The following is a 27,258-nucleotide window of genomic DNA, read 5'->3' as shown; positions in this document are numbered from 1 at the left end:
AGAAGAAGTGATGGTGAGGATTGGACAACCATGTAGCCACTAATCTGTGCAGAAGCACTGACAAATGGCTTTGTCAGAGCTGCCAATCTTTCATAAAATTTAATAAAGCTCATGGCACTTTCAGCCTGAAATCTGCCAAAGTCTAGGAATCTCACCTGACTGCAAAATAACAGTAATTAGATCAGAATCATTTCCTGAAATTCCCCTTGTTGATTCCTAATACAGAGGTTCTCACCATAAAAAAGAAGGATAAAACAAATTCAAATAAAGTTTCTAATTCAATTCTGCTTCAAACAATAATTAGCTCGTAGAATTAGTCATCAGTTCAATTATAATTAAGTGTCTACTATAATGGGAAATGGTGTGGTTTGTCAGAAAGAAAAGAACATGGCCTGTGGAATTAAACCTGAATTCAAATTCTGATGCCACTACTGAGTACATGAATTTATTTAATTAACAAACTATCTGGGTCTCAATTTGTATATGTGCAAAATGGTAAGAACTTCATACATTTTGTGAAACATTAAATGAGCAAATGCATATACAAGATGAAGTTCAGTCCAAGGCACATACTAGATTCCTTGGTAAATAAAAGCTCCTATTATTCACTGGTATCAGATGTATGGCATTACGTTAGCAGTGTGAGGGGTTAATGAATGAATAAGATCTGGTCCCTGCCCTTAAGGAGCTTACAGTCCAGGTTAGGAAACAAAGCTAGCAGGTATGATAACATAACTGTTAATAATCACAGCAATATTTGGAAGGAGAAATCAATTGTTGTGGGGTAGAACCGTTAAAGAGGATTTATGGTGGAAACACATTGACTGGTCTCAGAGCTAAGGAAAATCAAGGATCTGAGAACTCAATACTCAGCCCTCATTTTTAAACAAATTTTTAGAGGTAGTGCTGACTCCATCTTCAATACAAAAGACTCAGTGAATAAGAGAACAATATTCGATGCAACAGAACTCTACAAATGACAATTTCTAAATCTTTGCTATTAAAGCATGGTTCATAGACCAGTTGCATGGTGTCTCAGAGTATACTGGATATGCAGAATCTCAGATCCCACCCCAGACCTATTGACTCAGGTCTACATTTTAACAAGATCCTGGGATGACATGTGAACATTAAAGTTTAAAAAACAACCCCATCAAAAAGTGGGCAAAGGATATGAACAGACACTTCTCAAAAGCAGACATTTATGCAGCCAATAAATATAATGAAAAAAAGCTCATCATCACTGGTCATTAGAGAAATGCAAATCAAATCCACAGTGAGATAACATCTCATGCCAGTTAGAATGGCCATCATTAAAAAGTCAGGGAACAACAGATGCTGGAGAGGATGTGAAGAAATAGGAACACTTTTACACTGTTGGTGGGAGTGTAAATTAGTTCAACCATTGTGGAAAACAGTGTGGCAATTCCTCAAGGATCTAGAACCAGAAATACCGTTTGATCCAGCAATCCCATTACTGGGTATATACCCAAAGGATTATAAATAATTCTACACATGTATGTTTATTGTGGCACTATTTACAATAGCAAAGACTTGGAACTGACTCAAATGCCCATCAATGATAGACTGGATTAAGAAAATGTGGCACATATACACCATGGACTACTATACAGCCATAAAAAAGGATGAGTTCATATCCTTTGTAGGGACATGGATGAAGCTGGAAACCATCATTCTCAGCAAACTAACACAGGAACAGAAAACCAAACACTGCATGTTCTCACTCATAAGTGGGAATTGAACAATGAGAACACATGGACACAGGGAGGGGAACATCACACACCGGGGCCTGTTGGGTGTGGGGGTCTAGGGGAGGGATAGCATTAGGAGAAATACCTAATGTAGATGAGGGGTTGATGGGTGCAGCAAACCACCATGGTACATGTATACCTATGTAACAAACCTGCACATTCTGCACATGTATCCCAGAACTTAAAGTGTAATTACAAAAAAGAAAAAATATACCCACCATTGTAAACTATAAGAAAATCTCCAAAACAAGAGGCTTACACATTTTATATTTGACAAACGTGAGTATTCTAAGACACTTTTGAGATTATAAATACTGTTCTGCAATATCCTCATTTATAAGACAGAGATAATAATTGCCTGTCAGGATGTTATGAGAATTAATTTAGATAAATAAAGCCTATATACTTTCTAATTCCACAAGGGGAAAACCATGTTTTTATGTCTTTAAGTCCTTCAACCTTAGCATTGTCCTCTACATTTAGTACATACTGAATAAATATGTGTTAAATAAACAAATTAATAAATAAGTCAGGGAGCTTTAGAATGTTAGCAAGTGCATTTTGAAACAGATGACCATAGGATCATAGATCATGACTATAGACCAAGAATGCTGAAACAAGAGAGTATTTTCCAGATTGAAATGTTCATACTCAGTAATAAAATCTTTTTTACTGTTAAATAAAAATGATAATAGTGAAACTTTAGTTACAAAATATACGTCATAAGAGATTGGATTTATCACTTATAATGACCTCACTAGCTTTGAGTTAATATAATTCAGTGCTAAATGGACTGTGAAGATTCTGCTATTAGTTACAACACTGGTTTTCTCTTAGCCGACTCAAATTATACTATTAGTTTATCTAAAGATTCAAATCCAAACATAAAAGCTGCACCTTCAAGAAGCATATAGTCTAATAGGATTAGAGACATTTGTGATTAGCAATTAGAGTGAAGAAAATGACTTCGTGGAAGAATGTTCTAAAGAATGATGGCATTATCAAGCAAAGAGATGAGTCAGGCTGCCTAGGCAAGGAAGGGTAGCTTCAGAAAGAAGATATGGAGCTAAGACCTGAAGGATGAGCAATGTGTCAGGTGAACTAACTGGTTAGGGTACCACGTGGGCAAAAACAGAACACTATGGAATGGAAAGAGGGACAACAGCAGGAATAAAACAGGAGAAGTAGACAGGAACCACATCATGATGGCTTTGAATGCCACCCTCAGATGTTACTTTTGAGCCTATGGAAGACATTAAAAGAATTTGATTAGGGAAGTAAAATCATCACATTTGCATTGGAGATAGGCCAATTTGGCAGCAATGAGAAAGACAGATTAAGGGGGAGGAGGAGGGAGGGGCAACTGGAATGGGACTAGAGGTTGGCAGATAAGTATGGGAATTAATGCATTAGTAGAGATGGTGGCTTGAGTTTTGTCAGTGATGGTCAAGATAGAGAAAAGAGGATGAAACAAATTGAGACGTGGACAAAGTAATAGAACTGGCAAATTAAGTGGATATAATGGTTTTCTAATCATCAAGAGAAACTCCAAAGAGTTAAAAATTACACATGACTAGTGAATTTATTTTCAGTTTAAGTAACTATGTTCTGTGTCTTATAACAACAACTTTTGTAATCTTGGGATGAAACTGGAAGGTTTAAACTTCAGCATAAGGTGGAATAGCGATGCCATTTACTTAGTTAAGGAATATAGCATAGCAGGCAGATTCAAATGAGTAAGAAAACAGCTCAGTTGAGGATATTGGTGTTGAAGTGCCTGTGGTTCCCTTTATAGTGTCTGGTCTCCTTTTACACTGAGATTAAATTGGAATCACAGGTCAAGTCTTAGTCAAAGTAAATTGAGGCTTCTTTCTTTAGCGTGAGGCCATAGAATAAACCCTTAAAAACCTAGGATACAGATAGTAATGGTTTAATCTCCCTTCCCAGGTTTGTGGGAGACCGAGGGGAACAAAGCCTGGTTTAGTCTGAAGTTTGTTTTTTTTTGAGACGGAGTTTTGCTCTGTCGCCCAGCCTGGAGAGCAATGGCACAATCTGGGCTTACTGCAACCTCTGCCTCCCAGGTTCAAGCAATTCTCCTGCCTCAGCCTTCTGAGTAACTGGGATTACAGGCATGCACCACCACACCCAGCTAATTCCGTATTTTTAGTAGAGACAGGATTTCACCACATTGGCCACGCTGGTCTCAAACTCCTGACCTCAGATGATCCACCTGCCTCGGCCTCCCAAAGTGTTGGGATTACAGGTGTGAGCCACTGTGCCGGGCCATCTGAAGTTTTAAGGCAGACTTGGAAATGAAACTATGTGGGGCATGCTTACATCAATAGATGTGCTACAATAGCGTATATATTTGTTCTGGGTCCAAATATAGGTGAATATGATGGAAATCCACAATAGAGGTTAAACATCAACACCAAGGAAGTAGAGATCAAGTAAGAGAAACTCCTGGAAAATACAAAGGAGCATCCTGAGTTTTAGAGGCAAATCCCTCCATCCCCCACCCTTCCTGCTTTTGTATTCTTTCACCCAGGTTCTCCAGTGCAGTGATTCTCAGAGCTACTCATTGGAACCACCTGGAAAGCTTTTGAAAAACACTGATCCTGACCCCACGCTCCAAACTTCTAATTTAACTGGTCTTGAGTGGAAAACTACCACCTTAGTATTAGGTTGGTGCAAAAGTAATTATGGTTTTTGCCAGTACGTTCCATGGCAATACCACAGTAGTAGATTCTCAACCCTGGCTGCACATTAGAAACTTCTGAAGCTTCTAAAAAACACCAGGCCTTAGTCCCACCTCCCAGTTCATTTAGTCCAAGGTGGGGTCCTGACATCTGGTGTTTTTAAAAGGTCACAGGTGATTGCCAGAGTTCAAAACCACTGCCAATCCTCCAAAACAGAGAGGCTCTCTATTTTCCCCATTTGTTTCAAAACTACTTCTCCAAACTCACTCTTTGCGTGGTTTTTTTGTTTGTTTGTTTGTTTGTTTTAAGTGGAGTTTTGCTCTGTTGCCCAGCCTGGAGTGCGGTGGCACAATCTCGGCTCACTGCAACCTCTGCCTCCCAAGTTCAAGCAATTCTCCTGCCTCAGACTTCCAAGTAGCTGGGACTACACAGGCGTGTCCCACCACACCTGGCTAATTTTTTGTATTTTTAGTAGAGATGGGTTTTCACCACGTTAGCCAGGACGGTCTCTATCTCCTGACCTCGTGATCCACCCGCCTCAGCCTCCCAAATTGCAGGGATTACAGGCGTGAGCCACCGTGCCTGGCCTCAAACCCACTCTTACCTATAACCATGTCTTTTACCTAACATAGATTACGGGAGTGTGATATAAGTTTTATCATCTTTTTTTTTCTCTGCTATCACTTTGATTTTTGATCAAGAAACATCTCTATCATCACAACCTCACCATCATTCTCACCTGGGTTACTGAAGATAACACTGCTAAAACCATCTCCTCTTCTCAGTGGACTTTTCTTTCTGATCACAACCATACAAAGTCTCTCTCACCATAAAAACAAAAACAGAAGACCCTCCCAAACAAAAGGACCCTCCAAGAACCTTGTTAACCCTAGAGGTAACTCTCCATTGATTTCTGCATTAGTCTGTTTTCATGCTGCTGATAAAGACATACCTGAGACTGGATAACTTATAAAGAAAAAGAGGTTTAATGAACTTACAGTTCCATATGGCTGAGGAAGCCTCACAATCATGGCAGAAGGCGAAAGACATGTCTTATATCACAGCAGGCAAGAGAGAGAAAGAGAGCCAAGCAAAAGAGGAAGCAGGTGATAATAACACCATCAGATCTTGTGAGACTTATTCACCACCACGAGACTAGCACTAGGAAGATCCATCCTGATGATTCAATTACCTCCCACTGGGTCCCTCCCACAACACACAACACATGGGAATTGTGGGAGCTACAGTTCAAGATAAGATTTGGGTGGGGACACAGCCAAACCATATCAATTTCCTACCCTTCAACAATAAACTTCTTGGATAATAAGGTCTTTTGGAGGCCAGGATTGCTGCAGTGATTCCTGATTGTCCCTAATAACTTTGGAAAGTAGAAAAAGCCAAAGAGAAATAACTTGCTCCAGAAACTCTAGTCAGGCCCCAGAAGAAGGATCTCTGGGATCCTTCGGAGAGGGAAATCCAGTATTTTTATACCAAAGGAGGGACTTTTGCATATTATATAAGAACAAACAATTCACTGAAAAGATGACAAATTCTTGTAATACTAAATACATATGTAAAAGATGATAGAACAAATTTCAGGCACCTTTATACTACTAATACTGTATTATTTGTTTAAACTTGTAACAAGTCTGGCACAAAATACATAGTCGTACACCTCATAACATTTTGAAGGACAGACCTCATATACTATGGTGGCTCCCTAAGATTAAAATGGAGCTGAAAAATTCATATTGCTTGGTGATGTCATAGCTATCTAGTGTTATAGCACAATGTATCACTCATGTGTTTATGGTGATGCTGGTGTAAACAATTGTACTGCGTTGCCAGTTGTATACATGCATAACACATACGATTATGTATAGTATGTAATACTTGATAATAAACGACTATGTTACTAGTTTATGTATTTACTGCACTATACTTTTCATTATTGTTTTACAGGGTACTCCTTCTACTTATATAAAATAGTTAACTGTAAAACAGCCTCAGGCAGGTCCTTCAGGAACTATTCCAGAAGAAGGCATTGTCATCATAGGAGATGACAGCTCCTGCTTGTTATTGCCCTTGAAGACCATCCGATAGGATAAAATGTGGAGGTGGAAGACAGTGATATTGACGATCCTGACCCTGTGTCAGCCTGGGCTCATTGTGTACTTGTGTCTTATTTTTTAACAAAAACCTTTAAAAGTAAAATAAAATAAAATGTTTAAAATAGAAAAAACATTTATAGAATAAGGATATAAAGAAAATATTTTTGTATAGCTGTACAATGTGTTCATGCTTTAAACTAAGAGTTTTTACAAAACAGTCAAAAAGCGAAAAATAATTAAAAAGTTTATAAAGTAAAAAGGTTACAAAAAGCCAAGGTTAATTTATTATGAAAGAAATAAATATATTTTTAATAAATTTAGTGTTGCCTAAGTATAGTGTTTGTAATGTCTACAGTATTATACAGTAGTGTCCTAGGCTTTCACATTCACTCACCACTCACTCACTGACACCCAGAGCAACTTCCAGTCCTGCAAGCTTCATTCATGTTAAGTGCACTGTACAGGTGTACTTTAAAAAAAATATTTTATGCCATATTTGTACTGTACTCTACCTTTTCCATGTTTAATTGTGTTTAGATATACAAATATTTATCACCATGTTATAATTGCCTACAATGTTCAGTACAGTAACATACTCTATAGGTTTGTATTCTAGGAGCAACAGGCTGTACCGTATAGCCTAGGTGTGTAGTAGGCTGTATAATCTAGGTTTGTGGAGTACCCTCTGTAATGTTCAAACAATGAAATCACCTAAGGTTATATTTCTCAGAACATGTCCTCATTGTTAAGTGACACATAACTGTATAGATCAATAATTCTCTCAAATTATTCCTAGCTATTGTTGAACCAAACGTACAAGTGACACAAACTTGTACATTTGGTTCAACAATAGCTAGGAATAATTTGAGAGAATAATTAAGGTGAAATTCTTGCCCATTTTATAATATGGCTTTAGAATGAATTTGCTGCCAATTTAAGTAACTACATCATATAGTTTAGTGGTTTCTGGGGGCAATAAAAGTAGCACACTTATAAATAGCCATATGGATAAAAATGCTTATCATATTTTTTTCAAGATAAATAGAAGCAATGCCAAGGACTGCAAAAGTCACACACACACACACACACACACACACACAAAACTGACAAAAAACCTCCACTCATCTCTCTTGAAAGAGGTAGCAACATCTCTGGTTCATTGGATTTGAAAGTTAAGTCAATTGATTTAAGGGAAGAAAAATACAAGATTGGGAATGCTTTAGTCACATACTCTGTTCTATCTCATGTTAACCTCTAGGGAGAATTTGATGTGCTACCCATCTTTTCACAAACATTGTCACCATCACCCATATAGAATATGCGTACTTCTTGCAAGCAGAGCTCTGACATAGGTCCAAGAGTCTTAAAGATTAAGTACAGCTTTGGCTGGAAAAATGAAGAGTCCAGAAGCAACTCATTCTTAATTATCTTTTATCTTCCCCTTGGAAAGCTGATGGAAAGGCTAAAAAGAACCCATAAAAAGAAAAAAAGAAAGAGTTTTGGTGGCTCTACCTCAGTCTGAGAAAAGGATTCCTTGAGGCTTATGCATAGTAAATCCAGTTCGCCAGGATAAAGAAGTATATAGACTAGCTACACAGCAAGATTTGGGCATTTGCCTGAAGGAGACCTGAACACATTACCTTGAAACCAAATGATTCAAATGGTCATATTTGGGACTTAGATATGTGAGATCTTATATATCTATGTTCTCAAGTAACAATTACCATTATCTCTGGAAGCCAAGCATAATTCCTTGCTTATTAATTGCTCAGTATCATTTGTTAAAATGAAAGTTTTGGGCCTTAGTTTGCTTAGTGTGCCATAATTAGTAAAACCTGCTTTAAAAAGTTGCAAAAGAATAAATGGAAATGCTCTTTAAAAGACTGAATGCTGCATAAATACAAGCTATTCCTACTATTAACTGGAATATGATACTAAAACAGCCCACCGTACATCCACCAGTCAGTCTGCCTGTCAGTTCACCAAGCTTCATTAGGAGACTAACAGATGGGCAACATATAAAAGCTTATATTTGGAAGATCTCACTTTTGCCCTTTGGCTCTCTGCCCTCAGGCCTGGAGTGTGGCCCTTAAATCCATCTCCCCAAGAGCCTAAAGGAAATGCTTGTGTGGTCAAACTAGTTCCACCATTGGTCTCATTCCAACCAAAGCTCATTAGTTTTACTTTTCCCTTTGGATTTGTGGGTTACAGTTTTATTTGTTGCATAATAGAAGCCACTAGCAGCTTGTATGTTTCTTTACACCTTGGCATTGAATCAGCAATGGATCCATTGCACTTCCTTTATTAAGATTAAGTGGTGGTTTGCTGTATGTCCTTAGACTTGGTTGTCATTTTAAGCATTTATTAGTTACTCTAATTATAACCTACTGGCCATTCTATTTCTTTCATTAAGATAAAATAAAAAGGAACTTGTGCTCCAGCTTCAACTTTAAAAACCTAGACCCGCACCGTCCAATATGGTAGCCTCTACATATGGCCATTGAGCATTTGAAATATGACTAATTTGAATCCAGAGATGCTGTAAGCATAAAATACACATCAGATTTCAAAAAGTTATTATTGAAAAAGAATATAAAACATCTCTAATTTTTAAAACTGATTGCATGTTGAGATGATAATATTTTTATTATATTGAGTAAAATTAAATATATTATTAAAATTAATGCCATTTATTTTTAATGTGGTGACTGGAAAATTTTAAATTATGAATGTGTCTTGCATTATATTTCTACTGGACAACTTTGATCTAGATGTTCAGAAGTTTTTTGAAGATTTTTATTCTTAATGACTTGGGTTAGTTTTGGTTATTTAATTCAAATGTATTCTTTCTTACTGGGTTATTTAAAATTTGTGTATTATCTTACCTCTAGAATTGACTATAATATAATAGTAAATTAAATAAAACTAATTAATGGCTATTAATCATGTTTAAAAGGCACTGACCTGCCAAGTGCTTTCAAAGACCTTTAGACACTTGCATTAATGGCTCTGTATCATGCCAAATGATACTGAACCAGAAATGCTCTAATGCTGTTCTTGTCTAGAGGCGACCTCCTCAGCCTGGAGCTTCACTGAGCATAATAGACAGCAAGTGATACATTATATTCCATGCATTGATAGATGTGTTTGGAAAATGTCATAGCACTTTCTTCAAAACTGCATAATGAAATAGAATATAAGACATTTGGAAAGCAGATTTGATCCTAGTACTTGTGATCTATTCTTAGACTCAGCTTTCATTATGTATGTAATATAATGTATGATGTATGACCAACCACCTACATATGTGAGAGGTATTTTTAAAATGAGTGACCACTATAATTGAGGTGTACAAAAAAAAGAGAAAATTCTCATAATGCAACTAAGGGAAAAAATGAGAAATGAAAAGGCCAAGTGTAAAACAACAGCAACAACAAAATTCAGTTCACCAACCAACCCTCCATGGCCACTTATTCCATCCATTGCATTGAATAGTAAGAATTATTAAAAAAAAACAACAACAACAACTTTTTAACCATAGAAAAGAACTGTCCTTCTGATCTGGAATATACAGTAAGACCTTTACTAAATATCATTGAGTCCAAAGGACCTACAATCCCAGGATGATCCCATTTGGGCAAAGGAAATAGAAACCTGCAAAAAGATAGACAGCATGCAAGATAGGGAGTTGATAAAGACTCAACAAGAGAATAGCTGCATTAGGAAAATTGTTCTGCATAATTTTCCTACCCTTCCCTAAGGAAGTGTACCTTATAGTTGTGACAGGATATTCAGAAAAGGAGAAAATTATTTTTCTCCAAAACAAGCTTCAAATTAGAAGAAATTTAATAAGAAGAAATCATTCCATGGATTTAATAATGCAGAGATAGTGTGCTTAGAATAACTTAATCTTAAAGATACCCAGCTTAAAAAAAAACTCACAAAGAAGAAAACAAAGAGGTAAATAAATATTGCTCGACATTTATATACAGATGCACTTAGAATTACTCAGTTTCAGTTCATCTTTAAGCTTCCCATTTTCCAAGATAGACAAACTGAAGCACTGAATTTTAGTTGATGCAGCCCAAATTATAAATAGCCTGTGTAAAGACCAGAACTAGAAGTAAATTTATCTCCAATTGCCTTTTTTACTAATTTCTCAGGCAATTTCTTCTCAACACATCCTGGCTGTAAGACTTGCTATTCCTAGGACCACATGAATACTTTTAAGATACCTAACATGGAAGAAATACACTTAACAGAGCCTTTACTGGATAGATGGTTCCCAAATTGAGTTCTTTTTTTTTTTTTCTTTTGAGACAAGGTCTCCCTGTGTTGCCCAGGCTGGAACGCAGTGGCACAATTTTTGTATTTTTTGTAGAGAAGTGGTTTCGCCATGTTGCTCAGGCTGAGTTCAACTTTTAAGACATTGTTTTGTAAAATCATGCTGAACTCCAGCCCCAAAATGTGACTACTATTAAACAGTTAATGTTATATCCTTCAAAACTTTTTATAAGATAGATACAGTCATACAATTGTTAAAATCAAAGTGAGATTGGGCTATACATAATATTCTAAATTTTTCTTTTTTCAATATATTATAGATATTTTCATTTTCAGGCTTTATTACATTTTTAAATCCACATAATTTGCCACTCTACCAATGTCCCATAGTTTTCTCAACCACAGTGTATCAATGACGATTTATTTAGGTTATATGCAATTTTTCACTATTACAAATAATACCACAGCAATATTATTTGGTTATATTTTGGAACTCATGTAAGAATTTCCTAAGGATAAATTGCTAAAGGTGAAATTTCTGAGTCAATGATCATTACATTTTTAGGGCTTTTTACAGATACTTTAAAAATTACCTTCCAAATCACTTGAGTCAATTTACCTTCCCACCGGAAATAAATGACAAGGCCTGTTTTCCTATACCCTTACCATCACTGAGTGCTATCAATTATTTTAATAATGCCTGACCAGAGAAAAACATATCTCAACTTTTATTCAATTTGGATTATTTTTAACAAATCAAAGTTGGGGATTTTTCTTTTTAAGTTAATCCTGTATTCTCCACATCCTTGTTTAATTAGTCTTTCCTGATACTATTTGTGAAAAGGAAAATAATAATAATAAAAGTTTTCTGTCTTGAGACTTACAGGTATATTTTAAATACTCATTTGATTCCAGGGATTGGCAAATATAATTCAGTGCTCTTGGGTAGACTATTAATTCCAGCATTTTTTCTAACATCTTTGGTTTAGCTTTTTCTCATACAAAGCAGAAATCAATCTTATTTCACATAAAGTACTGGGATTAGGGTACATTTTAGTTTGGCATGTATTTGGCAAAAATTCAAAACTTTCAGCATTACCCAGTTCAAAATTTCAACTCACTACTTACATGATTTTTCTCTTTAAACAACTTCTGACTTTCATGAACATAGACTCAAATCCAAATAGAGATTATCTCATAAGTTTATACAAAAATAGGGGAAGTGCTTCGACATTGCTACAGAAATGTACAGTCCTACTGGGCATCTTAAAGACAATGCATGTGAGCTTTAATGAAGCCTTTGAAAGTTTAAAATGCATCAAATTAAAAACCATATCCATTAGAAAAAAATTCTTTCAGCATCTATTCTGTCAACATTTCTGGAAGGAGGCAAAAGGTTTTATTTAAGATATGAACACACTCAGAGATAAATACATTTTCTTTGTAGAGACTAGATAACTCACTGTTGGATATTAATGTTAAGATAAAAGTAAAGCAGATTTGTGCCAGTGGACATGACAGAAAAGTGAACCACAAAGAAAAAACAATTTTCAAATTGCAAGCAATTGGAATGCTTACAGAGTATCATGAAATCCTGAGGATTTGAAGACAACTTTGAAGACATAAAGTTCAACCACTTGTCTATCTAATGTTTAAATCTTCTCCACAGTAAATCGGTCAAATGCTCATTCACCCAGTGTTTAAACATATGCTCTGATAGGGAATGAATTACCTACTGGGGAGCCCGTTTCAGTTCTGGGCAGCCGTGATGACTAGTTAGTCCTTCTTGGTATGTTCTACTAAAGTTTGTTTTCTCAGATTTAATATTTATAGATCCTACTTACACATTGGCATTACATAGGAACTCTTGGCTTGCTAATTCTATACCCTCCCTAACCTCCATTCCTTTCACCTTCCACAACACAAGCAGAAAAACTAAATCTTTACTTTCCTGGTCGCTGTTTCAGCAAGGGCTTGACAAGATAACCCAGTTCAGGCTAATAAGACATAGGAAAACTCCACATGTGGGTTCTGAGGAAGCTTTTGTCATCCATTCCCTCTTCTTTCTGCCTTGAGTATAAACTTGATTAAGCCAGGATTGCTACTTCAACCAGGAAGGAGAGTTCACATGTCTAAACCCATAAATGCTCAGAGCCACCTACCTTCAGACTTAGTACTATTTAGAAAAAGTAAACCCCATCAATCCTGAGGGATTTTAGTCAGGTTTTCTGATGTTTGCACCTGAAGACAAACGTATTTAACACCTATATCATGTGGTGACACCGAAAAGTCAAATGCTTATTCCATTTGGTAACACCTCTCATCTTAATGAAGAGAAAATATTTTACTAAACTGCTACTTGACCCAGATTGTAGATACTCTTACCTCCAAATGTCAACAACCAGACTATATCTATAATATTATCACAACTACAAAACTATCAGAGTAAACACAAAAGAGAGAGTTTAGTTAATGAATGTTGGAGACTCCTGAATTCTGATGTAAGATAATGTAAGCAGTATATTCACTGTTCCTGGTCAACTTCTTCCCTTTCCTATCTTCTCATTCTATTACTATCTTAGCTCACCTCCAATTTCATTATAAATTAGGATTTCTAGACCCTGGCAAAGCCTGATAGAACAATTTTAATTTGTTTCCTCTTTCTTTTTTTTTTTCTTTTTCAAGTCCATCAGGATGTCAGTTTTCTAGAAATTACTTGCAGCCATAGTTTAACCTCAAAACAGGGCACTAAATTTCAACTTTCCCAGGATCATCAAATTTGAGCCTCAAGTTGCAATGTCATTTAAAGATAGTGATCTGCTATAATCCTTGTAGACTAATAGCAAAATGCGCCACCAGAAATACGTCTAAAATGTTGACCTATTTTTCTAGCTCTTAATGCATAATACCAATAATGCTATGAGAGAATTTTTGTGAGTAGTCTTTTCCAAGAATTAAACGATGAAACAGAATAAATCTGAATTTATTCTGCAATTTATAGCCAGCTCAATCCTTTTTAAAGAAAAGCTGTAATCGTACACCTTCAGAATGATGATCTGATCAATTGCATTTCAGAATCAGTAAGCAGGATTGATTATGTATTTCCCATCTACTTCAAAGAAAACTTATAAAGAAGACTGTAGACTAATTAAGAGAATGGATTTTGACATGAGTAAGATCTTTAAATGTGGATTTTGCCCATTACGAGCTAACTGATTTAAGGCAAATTACTTTGGTCCATTCATATTCATCATCAGTAAAAATGGAATAAGTATATCTACCTCTTAGGTTTATTATAGAGATATAATAATTATATTACATATATCTATATAATATTATAGAGATATAATAATATTATAGAGATAAACTTAAGTAACACACACATAGTTTAAACATTGTCACTAGCACATAAGTGTTCAATAAATGATTAGCTATTACCATTCCTAAAAAATATTGGTACCCTTTTCTACCTGGTTTCACTGAATTCTTTCACTTGACATGGTAAGCCAACAACCTTGGTTTCTAATGATTAAAAGCACTGAATATCTAGCATAAGTATAAATTATTTGGACATTTACATAATTTCCTTTTTTATCTCTAAACCATTGCCCATCCTTTTGTAGAAACAGCATCTAGATGATTTAGCAAGAGGTTTTTTAAAAAGACAGAAATGGCAAGGGAGTAGAGGTAGAGCCCCTAATGTTGACATGTGCCAGAGTTTGTATTGTTCCAGAGCACCCTGAGACAAGGATTTGAGTGCAAATAGCAATTTTTAGGAAATGCTGGGTGTAAGGGTAAAGAAGAAGGGAAGGAATACAAAAAAAGAAAAAGGGTGCCTTACCAGTCCCACTAGTATTGCATGCAACTTGAGTTTAACCTCACTGAGGAAACTCTGAGAGCCAGGGAACATACCCCTTCGAATTATTGCATCCAAGAGGCAGGGGAGCTGGGGTATTTATATCTCAGGAGTTGTCCTGAGGTCATTGTTGAAAGCTTCTCCCATGGTTTTTTTAATTCCCTGGCACTTCTGGCTCACTGATCATGGATCATAGGCAAAGCTGTTTTCTGTGCTTCTGCTGAAAAAGAAATGAGATACTGAGATGAAAATACTGGGAGGTGGAAGTCAGGGAAAAGCCCACTGGATAATGACAGAAAGGGAGAAAGGGGACACTGATGGCATGTGCTTCAGGGCACTGAGGACTAAATGAAACCAGAAGAACAGGAGCTAAAACCAAGTTATGGATTGTGACAGGGTAAACCCCAGGGTAAAAATATTACAGGGTTATATTTCAGGGTAAAAAAAAAATTACAGGGTAGTTTTTTTACAGGATAAAAAATCTCAGGGTAAATCCCAGGGTACAAATAATCTGAGCAAGGGAAGTGAAAGGCTGAAATTTCTGTGAAATGAAAAAGCTGGCAGCCCAGAAGAAAGCCAGAATTTTGGCTTGGAGGGTGTAGTACACATCTCACACCAAAACTTTCATTTTGGTGTGCCCTAGCAGGAAGCTCATGCTGCTGTTGGTCCTTCTCCCATGGCACATGGGCAGCTCTGGGCCTATGGGCACAACTTTTAATCTGACTGGCTATTGTTGAACATGCAGTACTTCTCAAAGCACATCCATGCAATAATGGTTCAATACATGCAGATCAATAAACATGATACATGATCAACAGAATCAAGGACAAAATCCATATGATAATTTCAATAGATGCTGAAAAAGCATTCAATAAAATTCAGCATCCCTTCATGATAAAAACTCTCAACAAACTGGATTAGAAGGAACATACATCAACATAACAAGCCCATCCCAGACACACTTTTCAGACACACTTTGGAAGGAGGGGTCCAATTTGGAACACCTGCTCAGGCCTAATCTTTCCTCTCCAAGGAAAATTCAGGTTATTTCCAGACTCCACAAGTCCTTTGTACCCAGAACTTTGCTCATGAGCCTGACATTTTCTGCACTCTCCTGGCCTTCCGCACAGAATTGGTTGGGTGCCATCCTCCTCTGCAGCAGAGAGCCAGAGAGAAACCTGTGGCTATTGGCTGAGGCCCAGAGTCTAGGCTGAAGGAGACTGAAAATTGTGAGAGAACTTGCAACACTTGACCTCTCAGTTCCTGACTCCTTCAGCAAACAATTATTAAGCATCTACTTTTTTCTCATTTATATCTCTAGCAGAGTTATAGGGGCAAGCAGGCCAGGATCCCAAAAATCCCTCTAATACGCTCTGCCAGTTAGTCCATTTGTGCTAAGGAGGCTAAAGTTGTAGAATAGATAGTGATGATTAGATTGTCTCTTATTTTCTGACGACTGAATGCCAAAATCCATGTCCATCCCACCCTTGCTCTTCTTCTGACCAGCTCATCCCAGGGGGTGCCTCAGTTAAGTCCATCTTTGAGGCTAGACACATGTACCCCTGGCAGCAAACATCAGTGGGATCCTTGTCAAACACAATGGTAGTCATTGTCATTAGAGGGGCTTGCAGAACATTTTCAAAGAGCAATATTTTTTGTTGTTAGGCTTCTTGCAGTTGCAATTATAATTAGGGAATTTTAAGAATTTAGGACTTTTTCAGATAAAAATTATAGTATTTGGTTTATACAGAACAACTTTTCACTAGGAATCACATCATTCATTTTATTGATTTTTTTCATTTTGTATAAAGCTCTGTGGATTTAATATGTTAGAATAAAGATATCTCTGCAGGAGGCAATTCTCATTTTTAAAAAATGGCTGTTGATCAATGTGGAGTTATCCTTACAGATTAATGTAAAAAAGAAACATGTTTAAAAGGCTATTTGAAATTAACTTGGGGACATTTTGAAAGGAAAAATCAATTAAATAATGTGTTTCTAGATCCTTCCTTAAAATATATGAACTTTCCATTTTGCATAGTGACATTTTTTTCAGATACATAGAGATATGAATGAACATCCTTAGAAACATAACTGAGTCTTTATTTCTTTGGGAGTATCATTACCCTTGAAACAGGATGATAAAGCTGAGAATAGTACCATAAACTCAACTATAAATAACCCACACTAACAAAGGAAAATGCTGGTTGAGTGACTTTTTACACATTCCAAAAAGCAATAATTTACAGACATTTCCCAGTGAAAACATGGAAGAAGTAAGAAAGAAAAAAGAAATAAATTAGGATGCTAACTGTTGCCTTCACTGTGTCAAGGAAACTAATGATCATTTAAGAAGGAAAATGATAATCCCTTCTCAGGGTCCTATTTGATGTGAACTGCTGTCTAGGCTTACTCTTGTTAGTTCTTTATGGGAAATTCAAAGTGGATAGACTACAGCAAGTTTTGTGTTTTTTTTTTAATACCTTTAGGGAGGCTTTTACTTTTCACTTTATCACAGACTCCTCATGCCCTAATATTCATAACTCCACCCTGATTTACACCTTTATTTTTTCAGCCTGGTCTTTGCAGGCATGTGATTTAGGGACTCCTGTCCTATGTAACCCCACCCCGCCAAATTTCTCTATTTGATATCCCAGAATTATGTTCACTCCATAATTCCAGTCTCAAATAGCCTCTGTCATTTCCCCTTTCCTTGTCTAAAGTTCATTTCTCCATAAAACGCATTCACATGACGACCACTTCATGAAGGAGTGTCTGAGTTTATCACATTTGTTATGTATAAGCAGTGGTATGCTGGTAAATGTTTAATAACTGGCTCTCCCTGGAAGGAAGAGGATCCCAGGTTTGCGGTGTTTGTCCATTTCTGTGGTGTAAATTCTCTTACCATGGCCAGTTGAAAAGGTGCTCACAATCTGCTGGTAAGAGCTGGTGAAAGCTGGCTCCAGCACACAGCTGTTTTTTAGGAACAAATGGCCCACAGCTTTGTAAGATTGTATCAAGGTATTGTATTTTTAAAAGAGGTTGTAGAAGCAGCACTGAGCAAAAGTAAAAAGAACCAAGTTCTAGCCCTTGTTCTGTCATTCCTTAACTAGTTGATTCTAAGGCCACTGAATCTTTCTAGATCTCAGTGTTCTCATCTATACAATAACAGGAGCACATGAAATAATGTTCTAATACTAACAGGCCTATGAGTCTACGTCATCCTTCATACAATCATGCATTCCCACCTCAACTGAAATCTCCTTGAGAGTGGGCTATGCCATAACATAGTATATCCTCAACACACCAGGCACAGGCCCTTGTACTTAACAGGTGCCTCCTAAATAGCTGTTTTGCTGAATAAATGATTCACCTGGGTAACACTGGCAGAAGCCTGGGCATATGATGGGTTAGTGGTATAGAATAGGGTATGAGATTGCATTAGAACAAGGAGAATCAAGTGATTAATTTGAAGAATAGTTTTCTCTATGAATAATGATAATTTCCAGGTTGGTAATAGGCAAATTGAATGGTGCCATTTGTACACCATTTCTCCTCCTTCTCTCCCCTTCAGGGTCTACCCTAAATATGCACCAAGACATCCTCCATTTGACCTTGTCCCCTAGTAGAAACTTCCCTTCCCCACCACCATTTTTCCACATTCAAGTTCACGCTAGACTATGTTTTTAGCATTTCTTTGCCATTTGCATTTCTTCCTGTCATACATCACTGTCAGATTTATCTCAGAGTAAACAATGTCTTTTTTACCGATACCTTTCTTTTCGTTTTTCTCATAATGCTACTTGTAAGCATAAAAAACCTGAATTCGGGCTGATTGGAGCAGTATTAATAATACTCAACAGCAAAAGCCAAGAAGACTTCATGTATTGAAGTAAATTGGACATTCGACAGAATAATAAATAAAATTATTTCTACCTCAGCTTTTTCTAGGCTCCTAAGGCCTAAATATCATATGACAGTGAGGTAAGAACAGAGCCCTGTGCAGAACTGCTAAGATGATTGTAAAACCGTTTTAACCAGCATCAATGAACCCTAACTAATAAAAAAAAAAAAAAAAAAAAAAACCTCTAGAGTTCAAAGAACTGGAGAAGAATCCTGTTGAGAGAGTTACTGGCAGTATGGCTCCCCCAAAGGAGAAAACCTACTTCTTTGCTTTAAGCCAAGTGAGAGGAACTTCAAGGGGAGGAGACACTTGAAGAGTTTGATAAATATCTCCCAGAGTTTTAAAAGAATGTTAGTGCAGGTATAAGACATTGTGGCTAGACCGGCCTGAAGGAGCAACGCAGAGAACAAGGCAGGAATCAAACTTTCTGCACACCAACTGTGTGTCACACAGGAGGGAACACACCTAGAGTTCTTGGAAGGACTGCCTGGAAAGACATAGCAAACTGCCAGGAATCGAGGACAGTGTCAAAAGTAACAAACTGCATTAGGTATCACCTATCTTACAGTAATTATAGTTGCAGTTGAGGCTCCCACAGGCAAAATCATTCCAAAAACACCCCTATGATAAAGTCAGGTTTGAGCCTCCATGATGGCAAATCCAAATCACATCAGTAAGCTCTTTGATGTCCCCTTAACTCTTCTCCCTTATCCCCCTCCAGTGCTGAAGGCACTAGAAGCCATAGTTAGTGATGGAAAAGGAGATGCCACATCTCATACACACACACACACACTTTACATTCATATACATACACTCTCATACACATGCATTTATACACACATTCACATGCAGTCACACACATGCGCACACACAAACACCACACACACACCAGGCTTCCAATTCTTGGTCAGGCCCTGGCTGGGAAATGGAAGAAAATTTAAAGAGGACAATGGGTTTCTATTATTATACTGAACTGAACCGCTTAAAGCTTTAAAGTAACTGGAAGATTATTAATTGCCAGAAAATAGAGGGTAATTTTTAAAACTCTGAGATCTGCTCAAAATTTCATCCAAGAATCAGGAAAAAAGCTATTCAACCCAATGTGTTAAAGAGACAATGAGAAAAAAAAAGTTGCTTCAGGTTTCTTTTTTCTAATGAGCTTTTTTTTTAACTATAATGGTCTCAGACTTAATAGAAAAAGATTGGCCTCCAACCCTTCAAGTCCTTGAATGTTTTCAAAACCACTTTAAAACACCAAAAGGCATTGATTCATCTGCCCCTAATCAAACTGCAAGCACCCACATTTGAGAAAAGCAAAAACGACTTCTTCTTCGATTGTGTTGTTCCTCTGTTTTGCCTAATTAATAGTATTAAAACTATGGGTTTTCTATTGTTTTTCATTGAAAATGTACTGTACTTTTACTCCCCTATTGATTTTTAAGTCAGATAGACCTATAACATTCTTCATAAAGGAAAATGTCTGCAACATTCCAAAATTAATGGTTAGAACCCAACCCATTTGTAGACTAAGCTTCCCTGTAATATGTGCATACTCCAGTGATGACTGTACATGTAAGAGTAAAATAAAACCTTTATTCAACATGATCATCTCTGTATAGAACTTGTTATACTAATTTCAAATCTCTCAAAGGATATAGATGTTTTCCCCAGCAGGTCTGGTCTCAGGGATAAGAGAAATTCATTATTCCATCTGTATTAATTTGTCACGGTGTGTACAGCCAAGGATCCAGCACAGAAATGGCACAAGCAAAGACTTCCAGGCTGACTGTCTCTTGGGGGTCCAAGACACAGTAAGTTGTCAGAGTTGATAAAGATACGTTCTAAGAAATGTGAATCTGCCCATTATTTTTCTGGGAATAGCAGCCAAAACCAATAACAAAAACAAAAATGACCCAACACCACCGGGCTTGCAGGCATTCTTTACTACATTTCATGCCAATTATTCCTTCTCACATGAAAAGCAGGCATTAATTTCCAACCCCTGACCTATATTTCACATACCAGAGTTTCAGACCAAAAGAAACACTAGCTATCATAAAAATGCTATGACAGCCTGCCACATGAGGAGGAATCCCTTTAGGCTTCCAGCCAACAAGTTTGGTTTGAGTCTGCCACACTTTTATAGGGTGGAAAGGTGAGGTAGGGGAGAAAGAGGATAATTGTCCTCCCTTCCTTGAGAGGTCTTATCACAATATCAGAGAGAGGTACTTTCAGAGAGGTAGTGAAAAAAATGATGGAAATCATAACTAATATCTGCTTGTCTCCATGGCATCTAGAGTCCCAGTAGGCCTCGTCCTTAGCTGCTTCTCCTGTTTCAAGCACAAACTAATCATTCCAGTAAAACCTCCAGAAAAGATCTCCTGCATGCCTGAAATATTCCAAATACATGGGATTGGAACTAGAAAGCACTTCAAACAGAAACTTATGCTGGAGCATGGCTTTTGTGAATGGGAAGTCATGGGCAATGGTTCTTCTAGTGGCTGAACGGGAATTCGAGTATAATGGTTCATTTTCACTAAATGGTTCCCTGGGAGTCCAAAAACAAAAACAAAAGAGCAATATCCAAAAGTGTCAAACATCTTTCCAGGGGTAGCTTTTTCAGGGGGAAGAATCTAATTCAGTGAGGACTCACAATGTGTTATACTGAAAAATGGAATGAAAATACATTTCCAGCCTTCTCAGGCAGACTCCAACAGTGAAGAAAAAACCAGAACACAAAACATTCTCAGGTTATAACCAAGTTCTAGATGGATCTCAAGACCCAGCAGAGAGATTAATTTAATTTTCTAAGATAGCAGAGTAAGTCAAGAAATAGGGAATTTAAATGAAATTATTTTTGCCTGACTACAACATCAAATCCTTAAATAATAAGGCAGTGTCTAACTCCATTATTTCAAACTTCAAATATTGTTTCTAGCATAATAAGAGAAGCACGCAGAAAAGGGATGGGAGGCATATTGCACTGTTATTCAAAGTAAACCCTCAGCATCTTCTGTACTTCATTCATTCACATATATGTATTCACATATATGTATTAACTATTCCATTTAAAGTTCTGTGCAAGCTGCTAGGGCTGAAATTGGGAACAAGACAGATAAGACTGCTGTTTTCATATAGAAGTAGAGAAGAGACAAAAACTGCATTTTGAACAACAGACAAGCTCTAGCTACGCCAAAGCTCTAGCTAAACTGATATACTTGGTCAAGGTGTCCAGCCTTTGTAGAAAGAATTTTAGTTTGGGTTCTGGCTCTGTCACTAACCTGTGACCTCAAACAAGTCATGAATGTTTTCTCGCTCCCAATTTGGAGACAATGCCACTTGTTTTAGGGAGCTGAGACTCAAAGAAGACAATGAAGTTTTATAAAGTGTTGTATAAATAAAATGTCTTATTACAAATATTATAAAATACTTATAGTAGCCAAGCATGGTGGCTCATGCCTGTAATCCCAGAACTTTGGGAGGTCGAGGTGGGCAGATCACCTGGAGGTCAGGAGTTTCAGACCAGCCTGGCCAACATGGTGAAATGCTGTCTCTACTAAAAATACAAAAATTAGCTGGGCATGGTGGCAGGTGCCTGAAATCCCAGTTACTCGGGAGGCTGAGGCAGGAGAATCACTTGAACCTGGGAGGCGGAGGTTGCAGTGAGCCGAGATCACGCCATTGTACTCCAACCTGGGTGACAAGAGCAAGACTTCGTCTCAAAAAAAAAAAAAAAAGCACTTATAGCAAAAATACTTGTTAAGAGTTAGCATTCTATTTGTTGCCTAATTCAAATCTAACAAAAATATCTGCTGTCAGAGCCAAAAGAGTAGGTTGTGATTGTAGCTAATCATTTACACAATACATCATGAAGAACACACAACACTCAGATCTGTACAAAGTCACAAGCTAAAGCATAATAATGTTTTACATAGTTTTCTTTAAATTGTTCACAAACTATGTAAAAAAAAAAGAAAATGCATATTTTCCATTCAATACTCTTCAGAATTAAAGAAAAATAAGAGATACAGAAAAATAGGCCTTTTTAAATAGGCAAATATAATTTTCTTTAATGAATAGATAGGTTTATTTCAGTTAGTAGTCAATGACTCCAGGGAAAGAAGTTAAGGGAATAGTCCATGAGGTTTTGGTGTGTGTGTGTGTGTATCTTTTCTTCCTTTCTTCCCTACCTCTCTACCAAAGGAAAGGAGCCAAGATGAATGGTGAACTGAAGGTTTCTTTTTATTCTCCCATAATTCAGGTACATATTTTTTTCCAGCTGAAAAGGGGGTAAGTACTTCTTCAGCAGTGACCCAGAATGATCAGTTTCCATTTCAGAAAGAATTGTTAAAAACAAATACACATATAGTAGACATGCAATTGTAGTCACATAGAGAGATTTTTTCCTACATCTAAAACAAATGAATCTAAGTATTTTAAGCAGCTTTACCAGTTGGTAGAAAATGTGCAAAACATAATTCACAGGTGTGTCTACTGGGTTCCTTTTATGGCAATGAGCAGGTAGGGGGTTCCCATTATCAGACAATAAGGACAATAGTTTTAAATCCAAACCCACTGCGGAATCAAAAGCTGCCATAGTGGGAGAAGTCAATCAAAAATATTTTCATTGAATGCTTTAGCACTGGAGGCATTGAGAATGCAGTGCGGCTCATCAAAACAGATTCCCTGTCAGAAAATCCTGGCACACGTATATGGAAAAGCTGTGACCCTCTTGCAAACAGACAGCTTAACACCCTCACCTTTGGTGTAGTGGGGCACACCCTACTACCTATAGCAAACTTCCCATAGGGCAGAATATTAGCTTGGCATGAGATGGCTTATAATCTAGTTATTCTAGGCATGGTGGGGTAGTCACAACCAGTAAACCTTCTAATGTACTCTCTTTCCAGGAATGCATAGACAAGGTAAAGAGGACAAGTCTATTATAAGCTTAAATACTTAATAACTTAGTGGGGTAAAGATTTAATACCAGCGTCTTGCCAGCAGAAGTTAAAGATGGACAGAAAGAGACACAAAGAAACAACAGGAACCCCCGCTACCCCCACCACACACACACACACACATCAGAATTTTGCCTATTATAGAATGCAATTCTACAAATCGCATAAAAGCTGCAAAGGAGTAAGTTTTCAGTAAATGTTGTCAAAAATTAAAAGCAACGCTATAAAGGTATTGTAAACACACACACACACACACACACACACACACACAAGGGAAAGAAAGACACTAGGAAGTTGAGTGATGACTGACTCACAAAAATGTCTTATAGAAACATTAGCATGAAGAGAAACTACATCTTAACCAAAATCATCTGATGGCTGAACTCTAGGTGCCTTGTAAACAGGGTCTTTGCCTTTATTTTTCTCTCAGCAGCTGACTGCAATTTTGGTGGTTTAAATAAAATCTGGATTTTTTTTTCTACAGATGAAACCTATATGTTTGATGTTTAAATTTCTGTAATTTTTCTTTAGCCATACAAGGTTCTGGTGATATGAACACAAGTTATACTACGTGCGTGCGCGTGCGCGTGCACGCGCGCGCACACACACACACACACACACAAACATTGATATATATTCATATGTCCAGATTTTGGGACAGGGAACATACTTTCTGATGACATAAAGCATAATCTTTCTTAGGGAAAATTTGTTGTTTGATACATTAATCTTTTCAGTTGGTATCTCAGCTAGACAACAAAGGAAGTTAAGCCTGATTTGGCTATATTAGATTTTAAATCTGCTGAATTCACCAAAGTTTGCCCTGAGCCCAGCAAAGTGTTTAATACATAATAGGCACCAAGCAAATGTCTGTTAAATGAATTAATATAGTAAAACCAATCAGCAAACCTATCATTAAAACTGAAGTTTAACTTAATTATTTGTATAAACTAAAATAACTTCCATTGTAATATTGCTAGTTATGAGCTAATAAAGATCTACTCAGATTTTTAAAATGTGTTTGTATTTCACACTCTTCTCCCCAGTAGCAGCCAAGTCTCTGTCAATAATCATATAGTGACATTTCAAGTCCTCATGTCTTAAGCTAACAAATAAAACCAGGGGGCTAAGAAGCAAATTTATGAAGTATTATTTGAAGAATACTTAAATGATTGCCTAAAAGTATTTTTCCTTCGCCAATTTACCATTGGATGATCTGAAATTGCCACCATCAATCATGTATTGGACGCAAAACATTCAAAGGTTCTGGTAAAAGGCAAATAGGTTACAGGTACCATCTGAATTTCCTTAGACCTTAAAAATGTGGGTTAAAATGAAGTTTTATTTAATGGAATAATTTAAATGTTTGTAGTCTGTATAACCATTTGTGTTTGACAGGCCTTCAGGCCTTCAGCCTTCCCCACCCCACTACTCACCCTGATCCCTTCAAAAACTTTTTTCCAATATTTCTGAGTCTGAAACAGGCTGCTAAATAATCCCATTCCTGCTGGCTCCTGTGATGACCTCAGCTTGGCTTAGCCATCATTCCTGCAAGTACCCCAGTTCCTCATAGGGCTCTCCAGAAATCAAATCTATGCAAGAACTATGTCACAAGAAAGAAATCTTACTTCCATTTTGCTTTGGAGAGATTCTCAAGCATGGTCACTTAGGTCCCAGTACTTTACAGAGTTCTCTATCTCTCTCTCTTCTCACCCCTAACCTCCCTTAAAATTTTAGAGTTCCTCTGCTCTCCACAAAACTCAGATATGTTCCATTAGGGCAGGGAGACAGCTCTAGGTGCCTGAAACCATGGCACATGCTGGCTCAGCACCCCCTGACAGGCAAGGCCCTATGCTGAGAGCTTGTCCAACCTGGCTCCTTCTTCTCCCAGGACATTCCTCAGTGTTTGTGCAAACATGCTTCCAGCAAGCACAAGATAAAAATGTGCCAAGTATGCCTGAATTTCAGTCTCAGTTGAGACCACTTCCACATATGGAAAGATGAAAAGATAAATATTAGCACAGTATCAACTACAAATATCTTCATGAAAATTAGATTGTGAGATGAGTTGATCCTGTAACAGACAGCAGATCTCTGAATGATAGGACAAATGTGATTTGATGAAAGGGACAAAGGGGAAAGAGACATAAAGGCTAAAAAATTCAGAATCTGGAGGTCGTTTCCAGGGTGATGAGCCCAAGAGCCAGGTGCCTTAAGGGTGAATGGCCAAGGGCACCTGAGGATATTGGGTACATGGGCAGGGGACACTTGCATGAAAGGAGATGAAATGGGAATGAAAAGAAACCAGAGATAAACTCAGCCAGGTCTCAGTGTTTCTGAAACTGTCTTGGAAACAAATAATTATCTTTTCCAGTGAAATTCCAGTGAGTTTCTGAAAATCAGTCTTCGAAATAAATAATTATCTTTTCCAGTGAAATTCCATACAAAAGTTTGATTTCACAAATTTGTCATTGATCTTCCCTGTAACTGGCTCTGTTCCATCGTTAGCCAGTCATAACTTCAGTCTATGTGACACCAAACATCCAGCCAATTCAGCCGTAATCAAAACTCCAGTTAACCAGCCAGCTGTTGTCTGTACATAATGCCAAGCAATCAACTGGACTAACTTCATGCCTGGGTTGATGGGAAAGACCAGATGTTTCAGCATTATGTAAATGCTAAGTGCCAATTGAAAACAGGAGTGTTCACTGTCATTTTGCATACAATCTTAGAATGAGTACTTGCACTTTTCTCATAAGTAGGACATTAGCCCAACCAAGATCTCAGAGATATGCATACACAAACACAGGTACACATGCACACCGAAAATGCCTCGGTGCGTGTGGGCATGTAAGAACATGTCAGAGGTGCAGGGGCAGTAAGTTAATTCATACAATCTCAACTTTATAAAATGTACTCAATGCGCCTGTCCCTGCCAGTCTGTGCTCTTCCCTGCCTTGCCCTGCTCTGCTCTCCATCTCAGGGAACGACTCTTCCAGACTCTTTTGCCCTCTGGCTTCAGCATATGGGAGGCACAGCTAGAAGGTGAAGGGCACAAGGAAGGGCATGACAGCTAATTTTCTCCCTTCTCTCTCTCTCTCCTTTGATGTCTCCAGAAGCTGCACCTCCTTCCAGGTTATCTTTCCTTCCACAGTTCTGGTTCCCATCCAAAAGCCCTCTCTCTGGTCCCTAAACTCCCTCTCCATCATCTGCGAAATCTATTTCCTGGACTAAATTTCATTTACTGAAAGACCTAGAGTGGCTTATTTTTCTGGCTGGACCCTGATTGATACACAGAATAATCTGGCAAAGTAAAGTACTTCTCATCCTAGGGTTTCAAGGGCAGCCTGAGGCCTATTAAAGAGCAGCTCAAGTGCTGAGCCAATGAAGGATGTGAGCAGAGCTCTTCTCCTCCTCTTCCTTGCTTCTCCCTATCAAGTCTTCTTTCCTACTAGTTAGTAGGAAAATAAATAAGTAAAAATGATTTAGTGCTTGCTTTGGCAACATATATTCTAAAATTGGAACAATACAGAGAAGATCAGCATGCCCATGTGCAAGAATGACACGTAAATCTGTGAACATGCTATATATTTTTTTACTATCCATGTATCTTATAAAATCATGTTGTATACCTTAAATATAGACAATAGAATTTATTTTTTAAGTGATTT

At 37.4% G+C, this 27,258-nt stretch overlaps 1 protein-coding gene and 1 non-coding gene across 8 annotated transcripts in view; one reads left to right on the top strand and one right to left on the bottom strand.

Moving 5' to 3' along the window:
- Window positions 1–27,258, bottom strand: part of LOC129031676 (putative uncharacterized protein encoded by LINC00269) — a 378,338-nt gene that overhangs the window by 327,504 nt on the left and 23,576 nt on the right. The window contains exon 1 of one of the 7 annotated variants that reach the window (XR_010122806.1): window positions 14,779–14,942. The exons of 5 other annotated variants lie outside the window; for them this stretch is intronic. The gene's annotated coding sequence lies outside the window, so the exon portion shown is untranslated. Of the gene's footprint in view, window positions 1–5,469; window positions 5,724–14,778; window positions 14,943–27,258 lie in introns of those variants that run through there. One more of the 7 variants, XR_010122804.1, reaches the window with a different exon arrangement.
- LOC129032195 (U6 spliceosomal RNA) lies at window positions 27,076–27,182 on the top strand. The gene has a single exon (XR_008501221.1). It is a non-coding gene; the product is annotated as a U6 spliceosomal RNA (small nuclear RNA).

The sequence above is a fragment of the Pongo pygmaeus genome, chromosome 11 (genome assembly GCF_028885625.2).
Source record: "Pongo pygmaeus isolate AG05252 chromosome 11, NHGRI_mPonPyg2-v2.0_pri, whole genome shotgun sequence".
NCBI classification, from domain to species: Eukaryota; Metazoa; Chordata; class Mammalia; order Primates; family Hominidae; genus Pongo; species Pongo pygmaeus.
The sequence above is the reverse complement of the archived record's forward strand: the minus strand, read 5'-3'. Positions and strand labels throughout refer to the sequence as shown.